Genomic DNA, 13683 nt, shown 5'->3' on the forward strand with positions numbered 1-13683 from the left:
AGGCAGGCAGAGAAGCTTAGTCAAAAGAGCCAGTTTCCTTTGTACAGTCAGCCTCTGTGGCAGAACACCATCTTTGTCTCTCCCCAAACTCTGCTATTAGGCGGATGACCAATCTGACAATTTGGTTACCACGGTCACTGCAGAGGAGAATTCGCTTTGGAGAATTTTAGGAAAAGTTAATTGCTCTGCTTCTAAGCTAGTAAGGCTCAGTGCATTTTTTATTATAAAGCCTTCAAATGAAGCTTAGGATTGCTTGTACAATTAAATCTAACTTCTCCAAAGCCAAACGAGACCAATAAAAACGCATTGTGTAACAAATGTGGTCTTCTAGTAAGGTGAAACAAAACTGATGACTCCCGAATAATTAGATTTTATATAAGGAAAAATTATAAACTTATTATTTTTTATGCATAAAATTAATTGTCAGAGGGCCATCTTAAATTTGTCACTGTCATCATTGTGGTCCCCACTGCTATAGCAGAGAAAGCAGCAGAAGCAGTAGGGGGCCATACAGTGGGGGGAAGCAATCAGCCCCCTTGCCCCCTACCTTCCCCAGTGGTGCCTGGGGGTGCCCTGCAGCATCTGCCCATCCCCCTGATTCTGTGCCCAACTCCCCCCTGCTACTTATTGTCAGGTGCAGCTCCTGCTCCATTCCTCCCTGGGCATGGAGCACATGGAAGCTCCGGCCTCTATCTAGCCATGCAACAGCAGTGGCAGCAGCTCCAGCCCCAGGACCCTGCTGCATGGCTGGGCAGGGGATGGAGCTTCCCCGTGCTCTGTGCCCGGGAGGGAATGGAGTCAGAGCCGCACCTGATAATTAGTGGGAGGGGAGGGGAAGAGGAGCAGAACCTGTTGGGAGCAGGTGATTGTTGCAACTCTGGCTCTGAGCTGGGCTTAGGGCTGGAGCTGGAGTCACAGCAGCCATCCCCACCACTTTCTACTGAAATCCAAGATAAGTGGCTACCCTCCTTCCTGCTACCTCCCCCCTAGGTTGAATGGGGATAAAAACCTTCTTGGATTTGAGTAAATGCAGTGTCTTTGGTGTCTTTTGCTAAGCCTCATTTTCTGGAGTTCTGTGATAACAGAAGAACCTAGGGTTTCATTTAAATTTAATATTTCAAATGATATATGTTTTAAATTAAGATTTAATTATTATAATTGACCATGACTTTGGGGAGAGTCACTACTTGGGTGCTTTGAGCTAACAATGCTGCAATGCTTTAGCCTCACATAAGGATTTTGTTCTTCTCTTCATATTGTTTGTAGAATACAGGCTAATCTGGTTTTGATGCCACTAAATGATAGAAATAAGTTTTGCTAAATTAACCTTCCTTTTCTTTAAATAGCACAGAAGTTTGCAGGCTCATGCAGAAAGAATTATTAGAAGATTCCTATAATATTGTAACAATTAATAGGCTTTAGGAATAATAGAATCTAAAAGAAATTCCTCACCAGATTGCAGTGGTAATGTGTTTAAAATTGACTAACAGATTATGGTGAATACATCTAAATTATGAAAACCATATTAATGTTGTGCACATATATGTAACAGTTGCAAAGGTTTGCTTGGCTGCAAGCTGAGTGGGTGAGCTGTGCCTAGGAACTTTTGCAAGGAAGGCAGCAAAAAGTTTGCAGAGGGTAAACTAGCTTTTCCAAACAGAGGGTATGCTGTGAACAATGTATGCTTTTTATTGGAATATTTGAACTGTGACCAGAGCCCTGATTGCAAACCCAGGGTTCTGATTGGCTACTGTGGAGCCATAAAAAGTTTAGGGAGGGAAAAGCAGTGGGGAGAAGCCAGAGGAGAGTAACACCAGCCTGGAGAGAGGGGCAGAGACTAGACTCCCCCTTCTCCCCAGGCAAAGGAAATGGAGCTGAGACTTGCTAGGGAACAGACTTCAGGACAGACAGCCTGTCATCCCCCTGAGAGATGGGGGGACTACTGCCACTGCTGGCCCACTGAGCAACCCTTGCAAAACCAGCAGGCCAAGGCACTTAAGGGAGCCCACCCCTGCCCCAGTCCTGGTACAATCTGTGGGCAAGGCAAGAGCCCCCCAAGGGGACACTTGCCTGCCTGTACACAAATGCTAGGAGCTTGGGGAATAAGCAGGAGGAGCTCGTCCTCCTGCTCAGTGCAAATAATTATGATGTCATAGGGATAACAAAGATCTGGTGGGACTCCACGCATGACTGGACCACAGGTATAGATGGCTATACCCTGTACAGGAGGGATCGTGTAGATAAAAGGGGCGGGGGTGTAGCTCTCTATGTTAAGGAAAGCTACATGTCCCTGCAAGCTGATGTTGGTGACCAGGGTGGATGACTGGAGACCCTCTGGGTTAAAATCCATGGGGAACATGGCACAGGGGACACAACGGTGAGAGTCTACTACAGACCTCCCACCCAGAGTCCTGAGCCTGACCAGGAGTTCGCCCGGGAACTGGCTGAGGCCACATGCTCCAGGACCATGGTTGTCATGGGTGACAACCCGGACATCTCATGGGAGGATCACTCAGCAAAATCCGAGCGGTTGCAAAGCTTCCTCTCGTGCGTGGATGACCTCTACCTGACTCAAGAAGTCTATGGGCCAACAAGAGGCAAAGTGCTGCTCGACCTGGTGCTGACTGCTGGGGATGACCTAATTGGCAACCTAGTGATCGATGGGAAGCTGGGTGACAGCGACCACGAGCTGATCACCTTCACCATCCGCCGTAAAGCTGGCAAGTCAGTCAGCAACATGGAAGTCCTTGACTTCAGAAAAGCCGACTTTGACAGGCTCAGGAGACTTGTCAGTGAGGCCCTAAGGGACCATGACCACAGGGAGAGGGGAGTTCAAGAAGAGTGGTTGCTCCTTAAGGGACTGATCCTTAGTGCACAAGCTAATCCTATTCCATCTCAGAGGAAAGGCAGCAAGAGGGCACAGCAGCCCCCCGGCTCTCCAGGGACCTAGCAGACCTCCTGCGGCTAAAAAGAAAGGCCTACAAAGGATGGAGGATGGGATTCACCTCCAAGGAGGATTATTCTGCACTGGTCCAATCCTGCAGGGAACAAACCAGGAAACCCAAGGATGCAACTGAACTCCAACTAGCTTCGAGCATCAAGGACAATAAAAAGTCCTTTTTCAGATATGAGGGGAGCTGGAGGAAAAGCAAGAACAACATTGGACCCCTGCTGAACCAGATGGGGCAACTGACGCCCAAGAAAAAGCCAATTTATTAAATGCGTACTTTGCGTCAGTCTTTCATCAGTCCCATGGGACACCCATGCCCGCTATGGGACAGGGAGGTCCAGGTGAGGGAGATCCCCTGCCCTCCATTAATGCTGACCTCGTGAAGGAACACCTTGAGAAGCTGGATACCTTCAAGTCTGCTGGCTCTGACTGTCTATACCCCAGGGTACTCAAGGAGCTGGCGAGTATCATAGCCCAGCCTCTGGCATGGATCTTTGAAAACTCCTGGCGCTCTGGTGTAGTGCCCGAAGACTGGAAGAAGGCCAATGTGGTGCCTATCTTCAAGAAAGGGAGGAAAGTGGATCCGGCCAACTATAGGCCCATCAGCCTGACTTCTGTCCCGGGGCAGAGCTTAGAAAAGTTTATTAAAGAGGCCATCCTTAATGGACTGGCTGACGCCAACATCCTGAGGGATAGCCAGCATGGGTTTGTTGCGGGTAGGTCTTGCCTGACCAATCTCATTTCCTTCTATGACCAGGTGACCTATCACCTGGACAAAGGAGAAGAGATTGATGTCATTTAGCTTGACTTCAGAAAAGCTTTTGATCTGGTATCCCATGATCACCTCTTGGCAAAACTGGCCAGTTGTGGCCTTGGGTCCACCATGATCCACCACTGGCTGGGAAATTGGCTCCGTGGTCGGACCCAGAGGGTTGTAATTGATGGCAGTCATTCATCATGGTGTCCTGTGACCAGTGGGGTCCCCCAAGGTTCTGTCCTTGGACCCATATTGTTCAACATCTTCATTAATGATATGGACATTGGAGTCAGAAGCGGACTGGCCAAGTTCGCCGATGACACCAAACTTTGGGGCAAAGCATCCACACCAGAAGATAGGCGGGTGATCCAGGTTGACCTGGACAGGCTCAGCAAATGAGCAGATGAGAACCTGATGGTGTTTAACACCAAAAAATGCAAGGTTCTCCACCTTGGGAGGAAAAACCTGCAGCATCATTATAGGCGTATTTTTCAGAAGGAAACTAAGAAAAGCCTATTATCTGCAGTGGCCGGTCAGAGGCTTGTTTTTGCTGAGTTACCAAGAAAGAGCAAGAGTCCACCTTCCCCAGAGCAGCAGAAGCCTTGTCTCTGCCACCTAGTGGTGGATCATAGTTACAGCTGTATTGCCTTTTTTTGTTATGGGAAGGGGCATGTGACTGGAGTGAAACTGTCTTAAAGTGTTATAACCAGGTGAATGTAATCATTGAGGTTGTTTGATGCAGTGGGACCACCCACTGTGGCGGAATTATTCAGCTATTGTTGCATTTGTAAATTCTATTCAAATTGTTGGTTTTACTATTAACTGTTGATAGATATATTTCTTCTTTTGATTAATCATTTCTTTTCTGTATATAGTTGTGTATAATAAAGAAACCCATTTGTTTATTGGACTTAAAGTAAATTCTTGGGCAGTGAGGATGAAGGACACGCCTCTCTGCAGGACACCTCAGTCAGCAGACCTGCCTGTGGGGGGTTCCCATTTTCTGGTTTGACTTTTGTATGTAAAATGTGCTGCTTTGCTCCAGGGCTTCATTAGATTTCAGTTTAACATAACAACCACACGAACTGCACGCAAATATAAATAGACACAGAGACTTAGTTATCCATCTTCTCAACTGAAAAAAAGAATTCAGTCTAAGAACAGTTTTTTGCTAATTGCCTATTCAGAGTTAGTCAGGTATTGACATGAATAAAAACGTATTTATCATCAGTTCCAGTAAGTTAGAGCTTGTTTTCCTGTTGGCTTTGTTTGAGGTTTTTTTTGGGCAAAATAACATGGATTACAACATCTGAGATTCATTCACCTACACTTCTAGCAGCTTCATATGTGTCATCACCTGCTTATGGAATAGCTTTTGTGGCTTAATGGCCAAAAACAGATTATGGTTAAATAAGGGATTTGTCCAGCACACAAATGCACTGAATTTCCATGGGGGAACCCCACAAGTGGGAAGTTGTGTAGCTTGTGCATTATTTATTTTTAATTTGCACAGAAAAGCTAAACATTGAAGGAGAGTCTGCTTCATCTAGGAACACCCTCTGAGTTAGAGCAGAACAAGGTGCAAAGGCACAACTGTGGATATTACAGAACTGTCTCTCAGCTGAAGAAAAGGTTTTATTCATATCTACGCTTCTTTCAAAGATCCTTCAACACTAAAGAGGACATTTGTTTTTTAATCCCACTTTCAGGCTGACATTCAAAAATGGGTTGGAGAAAAAAACATTTATTTTTAGCACCTTTTAGAGCAGAGGCTAAGAGAGCAGCTTCTTTCATATTTTACTATAAAGATTTTCTTTGAAGTCCAAATGAAAATCTTTACAAATGTCACTCAAAGAATCGGTCTATTTCTTCTTGCTCCTTAGCCCCAGTGCTGCAGCTATATAGCTGAAGTATAGAAAATGTATGAGAATTCCATTATATTTAATGGCTCAGTCACTAGCCACTAGTCATTCTTAAATCAGGGATTAGAGACAGTAAAAGTTACCCAATTTACTAGTTACAGTTAAGTCAATTCACGAGAATAGATTTGAAACTGAAAGGCAGCATTTCAAAACAGTTTTATTTCCCAAAGTAAATGGGGGGGAATAAATAAGAAAAGCCAGAGGATAATATATGAGACATTTGATGTCAGAGAACTGGCAAAGGACATTATAATCTAGAAAGGGAAGACAGAGCTCCAGTTGTACACTATTTCAGGCCTGTCTCACTGGCAGCCCGTGGGTTTCCACCTGACTGCCACTCCCCGGATTGCTCCTACTGCTGCAGTGGTGTCTGGGGCGGGCCAGCACAGTGGTTCAGAGCCTGGTAAGCTTGCTCAGCATATGGAAAGGCAGTATAACAGGGAACCCCTGAGTCCTTCAGCGTCCCACAGTACTCTGCTCTCTCCCCTGAGGAAGGGTAGGGGACAAGTCAGGGCACTGTGTCAGTGAATACCCTCTTCTCCAATCTGCCTTTGCTTTCCTGCAGCTCCCCACTAGTGAAACCAGGAGCACCCAGAACCAGGAGACTGGAGGCCCTGTACTCCTCTGCTCCCTTTTCTAAGGTGCACTTTAAACATGCTTCAAATGTTACATCTGTCTCCACCCAGAAAATTTCAAAATGCTAGCCAGTGGAGGTGGAAGCAACTAACATAACTTCATAGCCCTGAAGATGCAGGGAATATAGCCATGCTGATGGCGATATCCTTGTTGGAGTGGTCCTGAGCTGTTGAACCTTATGCTTGCCTGAAACGGGGCCACCAGTATCATGTAGCCATGAAAAAGGCAATGAGATTCTAAGATGTACCATGTAAAGCAGTTGCAATAGTTAGGAAATATCAATGCTGCTATACACAGGACTCATGAAATGTCCTCCAAAATACTGTGTATGTTTCTGGTCAGCCTACGTTCAAGGGAAATGAATTCAGACTAGAACAAGTACAGAGAGTGGCCACTAGGATGATGATCAGGAAAATGGAGAGGCAATCCTAACAGATAGGTAACAACAACAAATGGCTATGAACTAGCTATAACTAAGCTTAGGTTAAAAACTATTGGCCTTAGAGGAACAATATTGGGACAAAATACCTAGCTGAGTCTGAGATGGGGTCTGGCAGGCTTATGAATGGATTATCTGAAGTGCAATAGCAGGGTGCTGACTTAGTGGCCCAGGAGATCCCTTCTCCCCTGAGAACAGTGCTGTGTTTATTTTAACTCTATAAGGGCTCGGTGTCTGGCCAGGAGTTTCAAGACTAATCCAGGAAGATGCTGAATGCCTTCTGTAAAGTGCTATGCTCTAAACATTTGGAATAGAGCTTTGGGAGATGCTGGATACCCAAAGCTCTGTTGTAAATGTTGAAAGGTCTTCTAGCCTGAGACTTGCCATGTCAACAGACTCTGCCATAATCTCAACTAACCAGTTCCTTCTTCACTTGTATTAATTTCCGTGTTCCCCAGTGTTTTTAGATATTCCTATTAGTACTGTATCAAATGCATTACTAAAACCTAGGTAAGAGCTATCTCATTTGCCTGGTCTAGAAGATAATTTATCTTATGAAAAGTTAGGCTGACACCTAAAGAGAATATAATTTCTCAAGAGTTGTTTTTAATCATTTTGGATGCTTAAATACAGTGTAAATTGGTGCTTTGCATGTTCAAAGAGCTATACAGACACTGCCAATAACTTCCACTCTCAGGTAGACATGGTAATGCTATGGCATCGACTCTCTGAAAATTCACAACTCCTTTTCCTGTAACAGTGTCCTTTCCCATTTGGCAAACATAATATTTTCATTTTCCTCATCCATTACCTCCCTGCATGCTTGTGTGTGTGTGTATGGAGAGGGGGTGGGGGAAACAGGCTGTTTATCCTAAGTCCTGTTGGTCTTAGCTCTACTTATTACAGTGGTGCTCAACCCCCAGCCCGTGAGACCATGTCATCCAACCCATGGGTCCCCCTCTGAGTCTGGAAATTTTGCAGTGAAGGAGCAGTGACAGCATGGGTCAGTGCTCCCCAGCTGCTAAATTTCTAGACTCAAGAGATGGATAATGTGACCCTGCATCGTACATCATGCTGGATCATGGAGTTGGGCCAGCACATGGCTGGATATGACAGAGAGGGTTGGAGCATGCACAGGATGGAGCCAGTGTGCAGGATTGCACCTGTGGACTGACCCCATGCTGGATCAGGCCCGTGGATTGACCCAGCACCATTCACCCACCTACGGGACCAGACAGTTGAGCACCTCTGACCTAGTATGTTTTGTTGTCCTGTGGGTTCAGGCCAATGCTCAGGATCTTAATATTGCACTGTTAGACAGGAGGGCGTGATATACAATTGCACAGACACACAAATCAATTAGGCGTGCACACACATACACTCTAGGTGTATATACCCCCACCAGGTGCGTGCATGTGCACATGCACACACGCGCGCACACACACACACACACACACACACACTACCAACTCAGGCACATACACATCCAAAATTACCAGCCTACGCACATGCATACCTATCACCAATTCAAGCACATACACGCTCTAATGATAATGACATGAAATTATACACAATACACACATACATACACATACACACAGGTTAAACACTGACTCAGGTGACAGTGTGCGTATGTGTTGGTGCCTGTGGTACCTATGCTTGGGGTGCTTGGTAACTAAATAGCAGTGGCAGAGGGGGGAACAGAAGTGGGAATGGGGCGATAGCAAAGAAACAGCGGTTTGCAGGCAGAGAGGAGCTCAGGTGTTGGAGGTGGTGGTGAGCCAGAAGCAGGAGAGGGAGACATGAGACATAAGTTAGAAGGGCAAGGAGCAGAGATTGGAGCAGGGCCGAACCGTAGTAAAGCAAAACCTGACTCAGGGTTCCAAATAACAGTTTTATTAAATGGACACTGTACTGTACAGCTTGGTTCCCACACACACTCACACAAGCATTCCCACACACACAAGCACTCACAATGGTAGCAGGAGAAAGAGACTCAATGGAAGGGTTGGAATCCAGGTAGGGAAGAGAAACAGAGTCCAAGTCCTTGGTTGAAGAGAGGATGGGGGTGATAGCTACCTATCCAGGCTGGGAGGGGGTCCTCGATGGCCAGTCGGGGTCTTTGTCCAGCAGGTGTTGTCTAGAGGGGGGTTGTCAGCAGGGCCTCTGGTTTGATAGGCAGCGTGACATGGAGCAGATCTGGTCCAGGTGAAGATGGCATCCCAAGGAGTCAGTCTTCACTACCCCTTTCTTTGGGGCAGACTACCTATGATCTCATATGGTATGGGTCAGCAACCACTGGCACGCATGCCAGGTATGGTATGCAAGGCCATTTTGCTCAGCACACCACCGCCAACCCAGGCTCTAAGCAGCTGCTGCCAGCCACAGAGCCCAGGCTGCTCCTAGCAGGCAGCTGCGAGGCTGCAAGACCTGCTGCAAACAGACCAGGGTCTGTAGGCTGGCTGCAGCCAGGAGGCTGCAAACAGCTGCTCTGAGCTCCGGCATGTCGGCACTCTGGCATCTCCCAAGGTAGACATGGTGGGGGTTTTGGCACTCTGGCCAAAAACATTGCCTACCCCTATCCTATGGGGAGGGAATGTCCAGGCAATGTGAGCCCTGTTACAGAGGGCTCCAGATGTTCATACTGAGCGTGTGCAGCCTTGGCACAATGGTGGGTTGCCTCATCTTTTGTTTCTTGAATCCTGAGGGTGGTTCCAAGGGCTGGGTCATTGGTCCAGGTATTGGTTTTGATGGTGGGGTGATTTACTAAGGGGTCCTGCTATCATTGTGTTTCGCTTATCCATTCACTACTTTGCTTCAGGCATTCAAGGAAAACCAATTTACATGGGAGAGGTTACAGAATTGCAACATACTTGCACAACAGGGCATGGGGACAAGATGGAAATGGATATTTGACATCAATTTACAGACACAGGCCTAAACCGTACAATATTAATATGCAACAATAAAAATCAATGCCCAAATGATAGCAATACAATATAATACAATATAAACCAGTAAAAACCAATACAAACATAACAGAACACTATTTACAATATATGAAAAAGGGGCTTCTTACAATAATAGTATACAAGAACTTAGCTTACTTAGTACTACTTGTAATCACTTATAGGGGATAGAGAGGGCAGAGGGAAAGTCAGAGGTGGTTAGGGAAGGGGGAGGAATGCATTTTTAAAATAAAAATTAAAAAAACTGGGAGTTTTGCTACAGTTTAACAAAATAATTTATATCAGATAGATGTAACTTGTAACTGGACTAATGGTAGTCATATAGTTAGGTCTGTCCACAGCTTAACTAACAGAAGGCTGGATCTTAGCTCTACTTACAGATAGAATTTTTGTTTTATTTTCACCCCTCCTATTTTCCTTTTGCACTTCATCTCCTCTGTGGGAGCACTTCTGCAAACCAAATACAAAATGAAAAGAAGTATATTGTCTACTCACGGTCTTTTTTTCAGCCAGTATCCTAACATTTCATCCTTTGATACATGAAATACGGGAATCATTCAACTGTGAATTCAAAAATAAATTGGTTGAGACAGATTAAAGCTGGAAGCTAAATATAAAAACACAAGGGCAGGAAGTGCTTGTAGCCTTTAGATAGGTCATCTGTAATGCAGTGTTTTAGTTACTGGTTGATAGCCCTGTAGTTTGACATCATGAATTCAAGGTGACCCTATTGCCCTAAATCAAGGACTGCCCAGGATTATTTTCAGAAGCGGGATCCATTTAGAGTTTTGTGTATTTCTTTCAAACTGGAGACAAGATGGCTCAACCAACAAACTGGGCCCTTCAGACCTCAAATCCTTGTTCAGAGTTCAGCCTTCCCAGCTTTGGCTTGTTCCTCTGGCTGAGGCCCTCAGCCCCGGCCTACTGTCTCAGCCCCTTGCATCCCCACGCAGAGCAGCTCTCAAAAGACATCTAGGCACCCTGTTGTGTGGCCTCCATACATCCCCCAATAGCCACAACCTGATCAGAGCTTGAGCGCCAAGTGCAAAACAATTGTAACACAAACCTGGCTTCAGCTCAGACCCACACCCTGCCTTACTTCTTTCCTAATGCTGGCTTGTTCCCCCAGCCTCCAAGATCCCACCCTTATTCTCCAACTCCTAAATCTTCCCACAGCTCCTGTCCCTGTCCCTGTCCACAGGCTTATATGCACCTGAGTCCTGCCCCCTTCCCATCATGTGATCCAGCTGTTTGCCAACAGAGCCCAGGTGCTGCTGACTCCCTTTAATCAGTGGTCTGGCATTATGCTGCCTACAGTCTGCAGGCTAGGGCCTGCAGCTCAGTTTAACCAGCCTACTCATATTTGCTGCCTCTTGGAGCCATATTTTTGACAAGCTGCATTGGCTTTGCTTTCCCTACCCAGCTTCTTACTTCTGTCCAGTAACAGAGGTAGGGTCTCCTGTTACAGACACTAAAAATGACACTTCTCAAAGTTAGGTTGTCAGGCTGCTCCTGGCTGTCTCCTTGATTCCTCTACGTACTTTTAGTCAGAAGGCAGGAGTGTGTGGCACCTTTAATGCCATATTAGATTGGTCCTGAACATTGAACATAGGCTTTTCCAAATCTGCCAGCAGAGCACCTTTCTGCTTGCTTCATTTCCCTCTGCACTTGCTTGCTTTCTCTGGAAGCTTTCTTCCCAGTTCCCCCCATTAGCTGGGTGGTACTTCAGCACTTTACTTACAGCCAGCATTGCGGTTTGAGGATATTTGTCATGCCTGAAACAGGTGTGGTTAGTAGGGCTGTGGGAAGCTTTGGGTGGTGATTTGATTCGGAGGAGATTCGACCCGATTCGGTGGCTGAATCTCCAAATCCAAATCAAATCAGGGGATCAGTTAAAAGGTCCAAATTGATTCAGGGAGTTTTGATGATTCAGGCAGTCCTTGGTGACTGCAGCAGGGAGCTGGAGCCAGACTCAGAGCTGATAAGTAGTAAGGAGGGACTGGAGGAGGCGGGAGGGGACCGTTGGGAGACTCCTGCTAGCCACCAACCCCTGCCTGCTCCCCCAGCCCCCCCCAACATCCACCCACTCCCCCAGACCCCCCATACCTGCCCTGCCCACCCCAGCTCCCAGCCCTTTAAAAAAATCCCCACTCCCTGGGTGCTGCTGGGCAGGGGGGAAATCTCTGCTGTTCCCCACTGCCCCGTGCTGTGTGGGGGACTCCATCACAAGCCCCCCAACACCCCCCGGCCTGCCATGGAGAAAAATGCAGAAAAACCCCAGGACTCGCCACTCTTGCAGCAGCCTTGGGGCTTTGGGGGGCTTGTACAGAGCCCACCATGTGGTGTGGGGCAGTGGGGGGCAGCAGGCATCACTCCCCACTGGCAGGAGCAGTGAGTCCGGGGGGTTTTCTCAGTTATTTTTGTCTTAAAGGGCCGGAGCCGCAGCTGGCAGGGCAGCCATGGGGAGGGACTAGGGGAACAGGGTGTGGGGTCGGGGGGGCTTGTGCAGAGCCCCTCATGCAGCAGGGGACAGTGCATGGGATTGCCCCAGTGCCCGGCAGCACCCACTGAGTCAGGGCTTCTTTTTTTCCAAGTGCTGGGGGCTGGGGTGGGCAGGACAGCCATTGCTGGGCTGGGGGGATGGGCCTGACTGATTCAGACATTCGGCTAAGTTGATTCAGGACAGTGATTCAAATCACTGAATCGAATCACTGTCCCCCCAAATCAGCAGAATCCAAATCTGAAGCGAATACTAGCTGCTTTGCACAGTCTTAGTGGCTAGTTATTCCATTAACACAGAATACTCTGAGAAAATGCATCCTGTTGAAATAAGTGTTAGCTGGCGCAATATCAGCTACTCAGGGTAGATGAGAACCTTTATTTAACAGCATGCAGCTAGGTGGTCATGGTTAATCCTTAAATCTCTCCTAGAGTTAACAATAATTAGTAAAATATTGTGTGCAACATGACATTAGCTACATTCAGCACAGAAATGATGCATTTTGCATTTTTGTTAAAGGAAATGTTCTAATACTGTCAGGTTTTCTCCTTTATCCAGTTCTTGAAGACCCCTGCCAGTTTGTCTGGGGGAAAAGTAACTGGTTGGTTTTTTTGTAGTATCAGTGTTGAGTCCCATTTTTACTCAGCTCACCTGCAGCTTCCAATTGGGGCAGTGTTCTTCCAAGAACCAAACCACATGCATGTGGAAGTTAGCATGAATATTTCTATGGATTACAATGGGAGATAGAGCTGCCGTTATCCCACTAAGCTTCTAACAGCATGTGTATTGCCAGTGATGCAGCTTGCACAAGTAGAATCAGACCCTCCCAGGTTTGCTTAAGAAGTTTGTCCAGCTGAAGTCAGTAGGATAAGAATGATTGAGAACGTGTATTTTTGCAGGTGCTGTACTATATGCAACTCCAGGTTCTTCTCCTAGCATCCCCATTTGAATCAAAGAAACTGAGAACAAAAATTTTTTTTTCCTGAAGGTTGGTTCTGAACAGGCTGCTGAAGGCCTTGTCTACCCATGTAAGTTGAATAGCATATGGGTACAGTAGACATATACTGTCTTTACGTGAATCCAAAAACACTTTGAATTTAAGACAGTGCCCATAATTACTAGATTCTATACCTGGAAAATGTATAAATTTGTTATAATTTTCCATGTCTGGAATCTAATTATCAGAGGTTGTCTTACATTTACCCCCCACCCCAGTGCTGCAGTGGGGCAAGCAGTGGTAGTAGGGACGGGGATGGAGGGGGGGAGGGAGTTAGGTGTACTAAGCCAGACACAGTCCAGCTCCAGACACACTCTAGCCCAAGGCAGGGAGCACATTGTTGCTTTGGCCCTACCTAGCCACTCAGCAGTGGTTGCAGTGGTGGAGCTGCAGAAGAAGGGGGAAGCAGTGACAGAAAGTAGGCAGCAGGGAGAGGGAGAGGTGGCAGTGGCGCAGGAAGATGGGGTAGAGGCCACAGGTCCACCTTCAAATCCATGATGAGGGGCCTTTTTT

General features: G+C 46.7%; 1 protein-coding gene and 1 long non-coding RNA gene across 3 annotated transcripts in view; one reads left to right on the plus strand and one right to left on the minus strand.

The window, feature by feature from the left end:
• Window positions 1-13683, plus strand: part of LRRC20 (leucine rich repeat containing 20) — a 200804-nt gene that overhangs the window by 162042 nt on the left and 25079 nt on the right. The gene's annotated exons all lie outside the window — the stretch shown is intronic.
• LOC149859842 (uncharacterized) overlaps window positions 1-13683 on the minus strand; it is a 61634-nt gene that overhangs the window by 43393 nt on the left and 4558 nt on the right. Inside the window, exon 2 of the long non-coding RNA XR_016443516.1 lies at window positions 10169-10234. This is a non-coding gene — a long non-coding RNA (uncharacterized LOC149859842). The remainder of the gene's footprint in view (window positions 1-10168; window positions 10235-13683) is intronic.

This window comes from Crocodylus siamensis, chromosome 7 (genome assembly GCF_052110815.1).
Source record: "Crocodylus siamensis isolate JL-2025a chromosome 7, ASM5211081v1, whole genome shotgun sequence".
Lineage (NCBI taxonomy): Eukaryota > Metazoa > Chordata > Crocodylia > Crocodylidae > Crocodylus > Crocodylus siamensis.